This window comes from Mesocricetus auratus, unplaced genomic scaffold (genome assembly GCF_017639785.1).
Source record: "Mesocricetus auratus isolate SY011 unplaced genomic scaffold, BCM_Maur_2.0 Super-Scaffold_100003, whole genome shotgun sequence".
Classification (NCBI taxonomy): domain Eukaryota; kingdom Metazoa; phylum Chordata; class Mammalia; order Rodentia; family Cricetidae; genus Mesocricetus; species Mesocricetus auratus.
This window is the reverse complement of record NW_024429188.1, coordinates 316,658-330,790: the sequence shown is the minus strand read 5'-3', so window position 1 is coordinate 330,790 and position 14,133 is coordinate 316,658. Positions and strand designations below refer to the sequence as shown.

General features: G+C 43.8%; 1 protein-coding gene across 3 annotated transcripts in view; it reads right to left on the bottom strand.

The window, feature by feature from the left end:
* Nucleotides 1-13,829, bottom strand: part of LOC121139938 (spindlin-2-like) — a 90,121-nt gene extending 76,292 nt beyond the window's left edge. For 2 of the 3 annotated variants that reach the window (XM_040743962.1, XM_040743964.1), the window contains exons 1-4: nt 13,747-13,829; nt 12,674-12,705; nt 1,888-1,919; nt 1,694-1,725 (exon numbers count right to left, since the gene is read on the bottom strand). The gene's annotated coding sequence lies outside the window, so the exon portion shown is untranslated. Of the gene's footprint in view, nt 1-1,693; nt 1,726-1,887; nt 1,920-2,949; nt 3,046-12,673; nt 12,706-13,746 lie in introns of those variants that run through there. The other variant, XM_040743963.1, reaches the window with a different exon arrangement.
* Between the last annotated feature and the right edge of the window lie 304 nt (nt 13,830-14,133).

The following is a 14,133-nucleotide window of genomic DNA, read 5'->3' as shown; positions in this document are numbered from 1 at the left end:
GCCCGGACCTGCCCTATAAGCAACCACACACCGGGCCCTTTGAGGTCTCATTAACAATGCCCTTGTTACCCAGATTCTCCCTGTCTCTAGTAGTGTATAGACACGTAAGTAGCCCTGACCTCCCCATAGAAGCCCATTAATATCTTTCTTTCAACTTGGAAGATCTAGCACAGATCATAAAACTAGTTTCTTGGCCTAGTTTGCCCCTCACACCGTACCGACACAGCAGCCATCACCAGGCATTGTCAGGGTAGCAAATATTTTGCAGCAGCCTAGTATGACCACCTGAGACTTCACTGTTCCCCAGCTGCAGGCTTTGCAAACAAGGTCTGTGCTTCAGATAGCACCAGTCCTAAATGCAAACATTAATAGGTCCCTTGTTCCAAGCCCTCACCACCCATTTAGGTACCCAGACTTCCCAAGTCTTCCTCCAGGGACTAGTCTGTTGAGTACCCTTGGCATCCCCTTCAAGCCTTTTTCCTAGGATCAGTGCCATGGCATAGTCTGTCCAGTCTTCCCTGCACAGCAGCTGATCTCTAGGCTTCCTAAGGGTTCCATATCTTCTGTCCTGGCTTATTCTGACTAACTCAGCTGTCACTACAACCAAGATCTCAGCTAAAACCAGGACTAACATACCTGCAATTACCCATCAGTACTTACCATGATGCTTTAACAATGCTCCTGAATAACCAGGTTCCACACCTCCTTGTGCAGGGTCAATTTGGACCCCTATTATGTGGCCCCCGTCAACTGCATTGTTATCCAGACCTTGAATGTTCCTCCATTGCCTAGTCTGTACTCTACCTCCTGTGTTCCAACCTAGCCTGACTTCAACACCCTACTTGTGCTGCAGCAAAGCACTAGGCTTCTGGCAGGACTCACCCTACATGTAACCCCCCAGTTTCCTCCTGTGTTTTTTTTCATCATATCCCTCAGCACCTAGACTTATCTTGCCCTCTACAGGTGTGCTCTGATCCCTTCAGTGTGACCCCACCAGTACTTGGTGTTCAGACTCCACAGGACTTCATACACAGTCTAGCCCTTGTTAACATCCAGTTCCCAGGACTAGTCTAAATATCAACCCTGTGATAAAGCCAAGCTCTAGGATACATCCAGGACACCATACCTGTGATCACCCACTGACCTCTTCTGGGATGCATGCCTCAACTCACTCCCCATATAATTTTCTAGGGTCTTCTATGGGCCCCATATCCCATGCTCCAACCTTGAGAATGGCATACCCAAGGTCAAGGATTTCACTAACTCCTGCCTTCCCTGCAAAACCCCTCAGGTTCCCTTCCTCCATTACATAAGTAGGTACCAATATTTCCCATGTCCTCCTGAAGAGCATGGACAATGAGATCCCTTGGTGTTCCCACCAAACCTTTCTGTAACCCAATAGATGTAGCCCTTGTCCCAATTCCTTCTCATAGTCCTACTGTGTCCACCCCCAACGGCAAAGGATCCAAGGTGTAGGTTTCCACCAAACCAGTAATAATTTCCTTCTGTTTCCTTTAACCATGTTCCTCATTACCTATTTATGATTACTATTCTTGATTATCAACTAACCACATCTGCTATTACCTAAAAATCTAAGTCACTTAGCACACCTGTGAGTGATTTTACTTAATTGGATCATTTGAGGTAGGAAGTTCCCCCCTAATTCCAGATCACTTTAAGTGTGAACACTTACCTATGTTGCGGGGTAGAATTGGGTGTGGCTGCCTAGGTAAAAGACAAGAAAGAAAGAAATCATTGCTCTTTTCCTGCTTGCCCATGCTCTCGAGTCACTGGCATTAGGGCCTACACAGGGATTTTAGTTAACTGGATCATTTGAGGTAGGAAGTCCCACCTTAAATCCAGATCACTTTAGGTGGGAAGTCTTACCTATGATGTGGTGTAGAATTGGGTGTAGCTGCCTAGGTAAAAGACAAGGAAGAAAGAAATTATTGCTCTTTTACTGCTTGCCCATGCTCTTGATTCACTGGCATTAGAGCCTACTTCTTTGGTATTTAGATGCCTACTGAAGACCAGCTGAAACAATCAGACCTATAGAATGAACATCTCCTGGATTCCTGGACCTTCCATTGTAGACAGCCATTATTGGACTAGTCAGATTACAGCCTGAAAGCCACTCTAATAAATCACACACAACCTCATTTTATCATTTATACCATTCTTCCCACCTTTACCTACAGGGTCCACCCTAACAACTTTTGTAGGGTTGCAAACAAGTGACTTGGTATGCAGACATCCCCAGGCCTCCTCTGGGGTCAGCCTGGTTGGTTCCTTGGACTTACCCACTGAAGCGTTCATGTAACCTGCAAGTTCTACCCAGGTCCCACCTTCAGTGTCTTGATCTAGTCTGGCCACCTAACATGTGTGATAGCCAATACCTAGGCTTCCACATCTTTGCACGAACCTAGGGTGACCACAACCACCGTTGTCTCAGAGAAGCTCTAGCCTACATCTGGGATGGCCCTACCTGCAACTTGCCTCATGTCTGTTGTCTATTTTTCCCCACCACCCCAGGTGGTACTCTGAATAACCATGTCCTCTTCCAGGTTGTAATATGTATGTCCTTACATCAACATCCAAGGTTATTTCCTACTACCATATCTAGTCTTGATGCTATAATTAGTGCCATGGACTAATGTGACTCACCCTGTCTGTGCCACACAGACCTGTAGGCTTCAGCCAGATTCATATAATTTACTCATTAGTACTCTGACCAACACTGCCTATACTGAGGCGAATATCTAGGATTCTACCAGTCCCTGACCTGCCTGCAGCCACCAATAGGCCTATTTGGTACTGTCTCCATCCCCATAAAATGAACACAGACTCCCCATGTTATTCTCCATGTTCTATCATGGGTCCCACAGCCCCAGCTCCACCAAACTCTGTCAGGCCAGCCAAGCTCTAGGCATCACCCATGAAATGCCCTACCTGTAACCATACCCAGGCACTCCTAAAGAATGATCCTCTGTACCAATAGCTATCCACCTCCACACTGCTCCTCTAGGCTAGAGCTCAGTGAGTTTCCTTGACTTCAGAATCCAGGACATTCTTAGAACACTCTAGCCTTTGTGATGCATCCACAGTCATAGCCTTGTCTGACCACACCCTTACTTCTCAGCATTTAAGCTCTTGCCTTTGTCCTTACATACTTAGCTGCAATCACAGACAGACATATTTTGCCCTTTTTCCCTCAGTCCACTTTCCCCCTAGACTTAGCTGATTCTCTAGAATGTAGCCTGGTCCCTTCAGTGTAACTTCCATGAACACATTTAGTACCCAGACACCCCACACCTCCTTCTCTGACCAGATCTTGCAGACACAAACAAACAGTTGAATGAAACAGTGAAATCAATTCAAGATAGGAAGCTAGCTAATGGTCTTTCAATCTGGATTCTCTACTCAAAGAATCAACCCACTAGAGAGCCACAGAGAGAGACACACAGAGAGAAGGAACAACCAAATCAATAACCCCAAATAGACAAAAGGAGAAAAATATCAGCAGTTATTGAAGAAATTCATGGGAGCATAAGGACATATGTTGAAAGTGTCTATCCCACAAAACTTGTAAATATCAAATAAATGGAGGAAAATAGGAACCAAACTGAGAAAATGTCCCTTGTAGTAGTTTGAATGAGAGTGTCCTTTGTAGGCTCCCATACTTGAATGTTTGTTTCACAGTTGTTGGCCCATTTGGACAGTTTTAGGAGATGAGGCCTTGCTGGAGGATGGATTTTACTGAGGACAGGTTTTCAGAGCTAAAATACTCCTGCCAGTTTTTTTCCTACCTGCTTCACTGTGCTTGTGGTTCAAGATAAGAGCTCTCAGCTTCCTGCTGTTACTCTGTTACCTGTTGCCTCCTGTCATGCCTCCCAGACATGATAGACTTTCAGCATCTGGGACCACAAACCCAAATGAACTTTCACTTCTGTAACTTGTGTTGATACTGGTGTTTTATCACCAGTGATCAAGGAATTCCACAGAAAACAAAGCTGAAGTATGTAAGAGCCATTGGGACTCATATGAACTCATAGAGACTGAAGCATTATGCCCAGGGCCTTCACTGGTTTGTACCAGGTCCTCTGCATTTAAAGTATGTTTTCCAGATTAATGTGTTTATGTAATACCTGGGTGTGCAAACTCATAATTCTATGACTCTGTGACTTTTCTTGGGCTCTTTTCCTTCTATTTGTTTTGTCTAACTTTGAGGTGATAGGTTTTGTTTCATACCACAGTATTTTATTTCCCATATTTTATTTAATTAATTAGCTAGTTAGTTACTTATTCAGTTAGTTACACAAACAGTTAGTTAGTTAGCTAGTCATTTATTTAGTTAAAAATGAGTCAGTAGTGTAAATGTTAGCAATTGAACTGTCATTTCTACCGCCAGGGTGAGGGAAAGGCATTTTTCTTCAATGGAATAACACTGGATATGTCAATTACTCCAGGGCAGGGCTCATAAATAAGAGTTAGTTGATAATAAATATAGATCCGAAGGTTCTGTGTGGGTTTTTATTTCATTATAAATGTTGTTGTAACTGCAGGCTTATTTTTGGAATGCTGTATTTTTTTCTCTAGGTTTGGGGGATTTTTGTTGTATTGATTTTTTGTTGATTTTTAAAGGAACAGCAAATGGCGGGATTGTCAGAGAGGAAGAAAGGATCTGGATGAACTTGAGGAAGGCAAATAATAAGATCAATGTACATTTGATCCCCAAGCCACACAAAGATACAACTAAGAAAGAGAACTTCAGACCAATATCCCTCATGAACATTGATGCAAAAATACTCAATAAAATACTGGCAAATCGGATCCAAGAACACATCAAAACAATCATTCACCACGATCAAGTAGGTTTCATCCCAGGGATGCAGGGATGGTTCAACATACGAAAATCCATCAACGTAATCCACCATATAAACAAGATGAAAAACAAAAATCACATAATCATCTCACTAGATGCTGAAAAAGCCTTTGACAAAATCCAACACCCCTTCATGATAAAGGTCTTGGAGAGATCTGGGATAACAGGGACATACTTAAACATAATAAAAGCTATATACAGTAAACCAACAACCAACATCAAACTAAATGGACAGAAACTCAACGCAATTCCTCTAAAATCAGGAACAAAACAAGGCTGTCCACTCTCTCCATACCTTTTCAACATGGTACTTGAAGTTCTAGCTATTGCCATACGACAACAAAGGGGGATCAAGGGGATACAAATTGGGAAGGAAGAGGTCAAACTTTCACTGTTTGCAGACGATATGATAGTTTATATCAATGACCCAAAGAACTCTACCAGGGAACTCTTACAGCTGATTAACACCTTCAGCAAAGTGGCAGGCTACAAGATCAACTCAAGAAAATCAGTAGCCCTACTATATACAGATGATAAAAGGGCTGAAAGAGAAATCAGAGAAACATCACCCTTTACAATTGCCACAAACAACATAAAATACCTTGGGGTAACGCTAACCAAACAAGTGAAAGACCTATATCGTAAGAACTTTGAATCTTTAAAGAAAGAAATTAAAGAAGACCTCAGAAAATGGAAAGATCTCCCATGCTCTTGGATAGGTAGGATCAATGTAGTAAAAATGGCAATCCTGCCAAAAGCAATCTACAGATTCAATGCAATCCCCATTAAAATCCCAGCACAATTCTTCACAGACCTTGAAAGAACAATAATCAATTTTGTATGGAAAAACAAAAGACCCAGGATAGCCAAAACAACCCTGTTCAACAAGGCAACGTCCGGAGGCATCACCATCCCTGACCTCAAGCTCTATTATAGAGCTATAGTCCTGAAAACAGCTTGGTATTGGCACAAAAATAGACAGGTAGACCAATGGAATCGAATTGAAAACCCTGATATTAACCCACACATGTTTGAACATCTGATCTTTGACAAAGAAGCTAAAAATATACAATGGAATAAAGAAAGCATCTTCAACAAATGGTGCTGGCATAACTGGAGGCCGGCATGTAGAAGAATGCGGATCGATCCATGTTTATCGCCATGCACAAAATTTAAGTCCAAATGGATCAAAGACCTCAACATAAATCCAGGCACACTGAACCTCTTAGAAGAGAAAGTGGGTGGTACCCTTGAATGAATTGGTACAGGAGACAGCTTCCTGAACATATCACCAGTAGCACAGACAGTGAGATCAACAATTAATAAATGGGACCTACTGAAACTGAGAAGCTTCTGTAAGGCAAAGGACACAGTCAGCAAGACAAAAAGGCAGCCCACAGAATGGGAAAAAATATTCACTAATCCCACATCTGACAGAGGGTTGATCTCCAAAATTTACAAAGAACTCAAGAAGCAAGTCTCCAAAACACCAAAGGACCCTATTAAAAAGTGGGCTGCAGAACTAAATAGAGAGTTTTCAATAGAGGAGTCTAAAATGGCTGAGAGGCATTTGAGAAAGTGCTCAACATCCTTAGCCATCCGGGAAATGCAAATCAAAACAACTCTGAGATACCATCTCACTCCTGTCAGAATGGCTAAAATCAAAAACACCAGTGACAATTTTTGCTGGAGACGATGTGGTGAAAGGGGAACACTCCTCCATTGCTGGTGGGAGTGCCAACTGGTTCAGCCCCTTTGGAAATCAGTATGGAGATTCCTCAGAAAAATGGGAATAAACCTACCACATGACCCAGCAACTCCACTCTTAGGCATATATCCAAAAGATGCCCATTCATACAACAAAGATGTCTGTTCCACTATGTTGATAGCAGCTTTATTTGTAATAGCCAGAACTTGGAAGCAACCTAGATGTCCCTCACCTGAAGAGTGGATAGAGAAAATGTGGTACATCTACACAATGGAGTACTATTCAGCAGAAAAAAATAACGGAATCATGAGATTCGCAGGCAAATGGATGACACTAGAAGAAACCATCCTGAGTGAGGTAACCCAGTCACAAAAAGAGAAACATGGCATGTACTCTCTCATATATGGATTTTAGACATAGATCTGGGGAGTGCCAGCCTACAATCCTATGGCCAGAGAGTCTGGGAAACAGATACTTTATTTAGTGGCTGATCGAAGAAGAGGCAGACTCCCTTGGTTAAGTACTGAGCTGAACTCAAGAAAGCCAGTAACAGAGAGGGAGGACTGATGATCAAAGGGATTAAGACTGGGCTGGTCTAACCCCCAGAAACAGCTGACCAGACAAAGGTTAACTCTTTAATCCCAGGCATTAGCCTGGGAAGCCAGCATGGGACTGATCAAGACCCCCTGAATTTGGGTGTCAATGAGGAGGCCTAGGGAACCTATTGAGCCTTGGGCAGCAGATCAGTACCCATCCCAAGTATACACACGGACTTTGGACTCCCATAGAACAATGTGAGGTGCACTCTCACCCTGAACTCTTGGGGAAGGGTCTAGGCCCTGCCCTATATGAAATGACAGACTATGGGCAACCCCATGGAGGGCCTCACCCTCCCTGGGGGAATGAGCGGATAACGGGGGGGGGGGGTTGGGAGGATGGCATGGGAGGAGGGGAGGGAATGGGAGCGGGACCTGGAACTGACTTGTGAAGCAACATTGTTTCTTATCTAAATTTAAACTGGAAAAAAAGAAAGTTATTTGAATGCATGTTAAACATTAATGTAATTTTTGAAAGGTTATATCTGATTTTTTTTACCAAAATAAATCTGGAGAAAAAAAAAAGATCAATGTACATTTAATGTAAAAATATTTTAAATAATGAAAACTGATGAAAAAATAATAAAGAAACCCACAACTCAAGTTGCAAGAATAGAGAAAACATAATTGTAAGATTACATTAAAATCAGCAACTGTGAAAAAATGTGGAAAGATGTCCATTCTCTCCATTCCAGTTCATACAGTGCTTATAAATGCCCTTCTGGGGTTCATCAACATTATGAAAGAATGCAGGTTTGTGTTCCAGGACAACACTGAGGCACATTTTCCTTTGAGGATAAAAGATTAGAATTATTAATGCCATAATCAGACAGATGCGATCATGAAGGAGGTTCTGGGACAAGATATTGCTCATGAATTAGAGAGGGGTCACTTGTTATACACTTCAGAGGAAGGAAGAAAGTTCCTTGCTCTGTGACTGATGAACAGGCTATCATTCACACTTATAGCTAGGTGGGCTATTTTTCAGGTTGGCAAGGGAAAGGAAATTTATCTTATGTTATAGGTAATCAAAGCATGACTTTTAAGATGGAAGAAGAGGGTATGGAAGAGGAGTGCATTTTGCTACTGTTTTCCCATCACACAGGCTACACTCTTTGTAGCCCCAACCGTGAAGGAGCCTATTAGTCTAGAGTCTCTATACAGCTGCAGATGGGAGTGGACACAGCACCACCTTATCTGGGTTCTAAGATTATGATCACTTCTTTAGATTCGTTGACCATTGCAATGTCTCAATCAACTTTTCCCTTATTACTGATGTTATTCTTTCAACAATGCAATGAATCTGATTAGTGTTGTCTATAAAATGTCCATTGTTGAGCCATTTTGTGTAAGGCCAACCCAATAGGGGGTCATAGCCCTAAAAAACTGATTCTCCTTCCCCTAACAGTCATCAAATGTCAATAAGTCTTCAGATAATGATGTCCCTGCCAATTCTTTGTGAGTAGTGGTTGACTGGTTTGATCTTGGGCACAACAGCAATGATTTCATCAGTGATATAGTCATGCCCTGTTCACAGGACGTGGTTTCACCCTGATCCTCCTTAAACTCTGGATCTGATGATCTTTCTGGCCCCTCTTCAATGATGTTCACAGAGCCTTAATGAGAGGCAGTGTGATATAATGGTCCCCTTTATGGCTCAACACTCCATAGACATGGCATTTTAAACAGTTGTGAGTCTCCATGTTAAATGCAGCACAGTACAAGAAGAAGCTTCCTTGATGCCAAATGAGAGCTACACTAACATAGGGAAATCAAAATACATATTTAGAAGGCACCTTTGTGATTATGCTTACTTATCAAAATAATGGTAGTAAGTCTTCCGTTAGGACTAAGATTTCCTTAGCCATGGGCTCTTGGTTAGGGTAACTGTAATAGACATGGGATTTCCCTTGCGGAGTGGATCTTAACATGAACAAGAAAGAGGCCAGTTACCTGCATGACATTCTTTCTACTATTGTACCCATGAGTAAATCTTTGCCAGGCCCAATATTCTTTTGACTTGCAGGGTTTGCAGCTGGGTACAGCTATGATTGATTTTTTTCACCCAGCTTCTGGAATAACACCCATTGACACTATCAATCTAAAGAGCAGGGAGTAAGCTTATGGTCACTTACCAGATTGACTTTTTCATGTACTGTGATCAAAGCTGTGATGGTCTCCTCAATAGGGTCTTGCTATCAAGTTCAGGCTGCATGCAGCCATCCAGAGGCCACTTCTGGAACACATGGACCACCTCATTCTGTCCCCGGACTTCCTTATTTAAGCCTCCAGTGTCTTTCATGCATCTAACATCACCAAGCCCTGCATAGACTGACCACCTCTTCGTACTTCAGAACCAAACTCTTGGCTAAGACCACTTATTGACCTGTCTGAAACTATTCATAGGTCCTTTTTGTGATGTGCCAATCACCCCAGTAGGACCACAGACTTCTGTCCTCTTCCAGGGTCGATCACAGTGGATTCCACCAACATCCCCATGCATTCTTTTTCTTCAAGTCCCCAGATCTAACCAGGATCCCACAGCAGCACCCTGGCCTAGCATGGTCACCCAAGCCTATACAGTCCCCAACATCTAGGCCTCTTCAAGGTATCGCTTCCTTTCATTAGCCTAGTCTGAACACCAAGGCCTGTTCTTCAGACAAGCTCTAGGCTTCAGCCAGGAAAACCCTACCTGAAGCCTCCTATAGCTTCCACCACCCACTTTTTACCCAGAGTTCTCATGTCATCCTCCAGGGGCTAGACTGGCCAGTACCCCTGACCTCCCCATCATGCCTGTTCTGAGGCCCACCAGATATAAGCATGGTTTCCACACCCAGAATCATGGTCTACTCAGCCAGCCATGTCTGTAAAACTGATAACTTCTATGCATCACCAGGGTCACGTATCTTTGATACTAGCATAGTCTAACCACCCCAGCTCGGGTCAGAGACAACCTCTAAGCCTAACCAAAACCTGCATTCACAGGATTTGTCTACAGGTACTTTCTGTGAAGCATCTGCCACCACATTAGTCATCCACACTTCACATGTAATCATCTAGGGTAAGGCTTGACCTTGACCTCCTCATCCATAACTTTTCTGAAATATAACTGCTCTAGACCCTATCCCATATCTTTTTCCCCTGCCAAGTATGTCCACACCAGATTGTACTGCAGGCAAGCTCTGGGCTTTGATTGGCACATGGCCTACCTACATGAATGCATAGGCAACTTCTGGAGAAGATCTGATTCACTGCTTCCATGCAAATGTAATACAACCTCTATGGAGTTTTAACCTTATCCTTTCTTTGTGACAACTCTGCCGCCCCTGCACAGTTAAGGTCCTCAAAACATAGACTCTTCATGTCCTCCTCAAACGTCCATCAGGAGAACCAGTGAACAATCCTGTCTTCCCATCCATGCCTTTCACACAACAGACCACATGTGGCCTCGGCTCACAAACCATGGGTTCTATAACCCGTGTCTCACAGCCTGGTCTGGTCCAGGTTACCTGCACAGCAGGCAACATCTCTACTTCATTAAGTTCCCCAAACCATAGCTCTGGACTTAACTGTCCACCATGGCTTTGCTTCAGAGAAACTCTAGGCATTATCTAGGGCCTATCAAAACTGAAATAACACTCAGGTCCATTTGAGGCAGCATTAACAATGCTGCTTGTTACCCAGATTTTCCTTGTCGTCCTGTAGCGTCTAGACAGGTAAGTTGCCCTGATCTCCCCATCGGAGCCCATTATATCTTTCCTTCAACCTGGAAGATCTAGTAAAGATCATAAAACTAGTTTCCTGGCCTAGTTTGCTCCTCAAACTCTACTGACACAGCAGCCATCACTAGACATTGTGAGGGTAGTAAGTAATTCACGTCAGCGTAGTATGACCACTTGAGACCTCAGGCTTCGGGCAGGAAACACCTTACCTTCATCTACTCACAGGTACATTCTAGGCTGCCTCCACCATGCTACTTAGTACCCAGACTTCCTTCTTCAGCCTCCAGGGTCTAGCAAAGCCCTTCTGTGTGACCATCACTGCTTAGTACATAGATTCCTCACAGTTGTCTCCAAAGTCCTATCTCATATTCTGTGCCTGGCCTAATCTCACAAACCCTGAGTGTTCCAGCAACCAAACTCTGTGCTGCGGATAGTACCCGTCCTAACTTCAAACATTAATAGGTCCCTTCTTCCCAGAACTCACAACCATTTAGGTACCCGGACTTCCCAAGCCCTCTTCCAGATTCTAGTCTGGTGAGTACCCTTGTTATCCCCTTCAAATCCTTTTTCCTGTGATCAATGCCATGGCTTAGTCAGTCCAGTCCTCCCTGCACAACACCTGATCTCTAGGCTTCCTAAGGGTTTTGCTGTCTTGGCCTATTCTGACTAACTCAGCTGTCACTAGCGACAAGTTCTCCAATCTATCCAGGACTTACTTACCTGCAATAAACCACCAGAACATACCATGCAGTTTCCACCATGCTCCCGAGTAACCAGGTTTCCCATCTCCTTCTACAGGGTCTACCCAGACCCCTATTATGTGGCCCCCATTAATTGCCTTGTTATCCAGACCCTCTGAATCTTCCTCCATTGCCTCGCCTGTATTTGTCATCCTGTTCCCCAACTATTCTGACTCTTACAAACTACTTGTGATGTAGCAAAACTCTAGTTTGCTGGCAGTTCTCACCCTACCTGTAACCACCCAGTTTCCTTCTGTATTTTTTCCACCATGCCCCTCAGCACCTAGACATACCACGACCTCTAGCAGTTATGCTCTGATTCCTTCTGTGTGACCCCACCAGTACTTGGTATTTAGACTCCACAGGACTTCATTCACAGTCTAGTCCTTGTTGAGATTCAATGTCCAGGACCAGCCTAAATACCTCTATCAGTGCTACAGCCACACTCTGGGCTACATCCTGGGCACCCTACCTGTGGTCACCCACAGACACCTTCTGGGATGCATCCATCAAACTCACTCAACATATAGGGTCTAGTATGGGTCCCACATTCCTTTCTCCAACATTGATTATACTAAAACCAAAGGAAAGGATTTTACCCACAACTGCCTTACCTGCAACAACCCACATGTTTCCTTCCTCCACTACCTCAGTAGGTACCAAGATTTCCCATGTCCTGTAGAGCAAGCACAATGAGTTCCCTTGGTGTTCCCAACAAACTTTTCTGTAACCCAATAGATCTAGCCTTGTTCCAAGCCCTTCTCATAGTCCTACTGTGTCCACCCCCAATGGAAAAGGAGCCAACGTCTAGGTTTTACCAAACCAGTCTTAAGTTCCTTCTGTTTCCCTTAACCATGTCCCTCATTACCTATTTGTGATTACTATTCTTAATTATCAACTAACTACATCAGATATTACCTAAAAATCAAAGTCACTGAGCAAACCTGTGAGGGATTTTAGTTAATTGGATCTTGAGGTAGGAAGAGGCAACTTAAATCCAGATCACTTGAGGTGGGAAGACTTACCTTTGGTGCCGGCTATAGCTTTGGGTGGCTCCCTAGGTAAAGGACAAGGAAGAAAGAAATTATTGCTCTTTTCCTGCTTGCCCATGCTCTTGACTCAATGGCATTAGAGCCTACTTCTTTGGGAATTAGATGCTTACTGAAGACCAGCTGAAACAACCAGATTTGTAGAGTGAAAAACTACTGATTCCATTGTTGGACTAGTCAGACCACAGCCTGTAAGCTACTCTAATAAATCCCACACATATTCTATTAGTTCTGTTCTATAAAGAAGCAGGACAATATACCATTCTTCCCATATTTACATCCAGGGTCCACCCTGACTCCTTCTGTGGGGCTGCAATCAACTGGCATGGTATGCATACTTCCCAAGTCCTACTCTGGGGTCATCCTGGTTGGTTCCCTGGACTTCCCCAATGAAGCCTTTCTCTAACCTGCCAGTTCTACCCAGGTCCTACATCCAGTGTCCTGATCTAGTCTGGCCACCTAGCCTGTGTGATAGCCAATATCTAGGCTTCCACATCTTTGCAATGGCCTAGCCTAACTAAACCTCCTTTGCCTCAGAGAAAGTTTAACCTTCATCTGGGATGGCACTACCTGTAACTTGTCTCATTTCTGTTTATGTTTGCCTCCACTACTGCAGTTGGTACTCCGAATTCCCATGTCCTCTACCAGGTTCTAATGTGTATGTTGTAACCTCAACATCTAAGCTTTCCCCCCCTGCTATTAGATCTAGTCTTGATCCCATAACCCAGACCATGGACTAATGTGACTCTCACTGTCAGCAACAGAGGCCATTAAGCTTTGGCCGGGTCTATATAGTTTACCCATTAATACTCTGACCAACACTGCCTAAACTGAGGCCAAGCTCTAGGACTCTACCAGTACCTGACCTACCTACAACCACCAATAGACCTCTTCAGCACTGTCTCCATCCCCATCAAATGGACACAGACTCCCCATGTTACTACTCTCCATGTTCTATCATGGGTCCCACCTCCCCACCACCATCAATCTCTGTCCAGACATTATTGCTACCCAGCCAAGCTCTAGACCTCAACCATGAAATGCCCTACCTGTAGCCATTCACAGTAGCTCCTGAAGAAGTATTCTCTGTACCAGCAGGTTTCCCCACTTCCCAAGTGCTCCTCTAGGCTCAAGCCTAGTGAGTTTCCTTGACTCCAGAATCCATGACATTCTGAGAACACTCTAGCCATTGTGATGCACCCACTGTCATAGCCTAGTCTGACCATACCCTGACCTCTCAGCAGTTAAGCTCAGGCCTTTGTCCACACCTACTCTAGCTGCAACCACACATGCACATGTTTTGCCCTTTCTCCATCATTACACTTTTCCCCCTAGACATAGCACATCCTCAGTAATCTAGCCTGGTCCATTCTGTGTAGCTTCCATGAACACACTTAGTACCCAGACTCCCCAAGTCCTCCTCCTCTGATCAGATC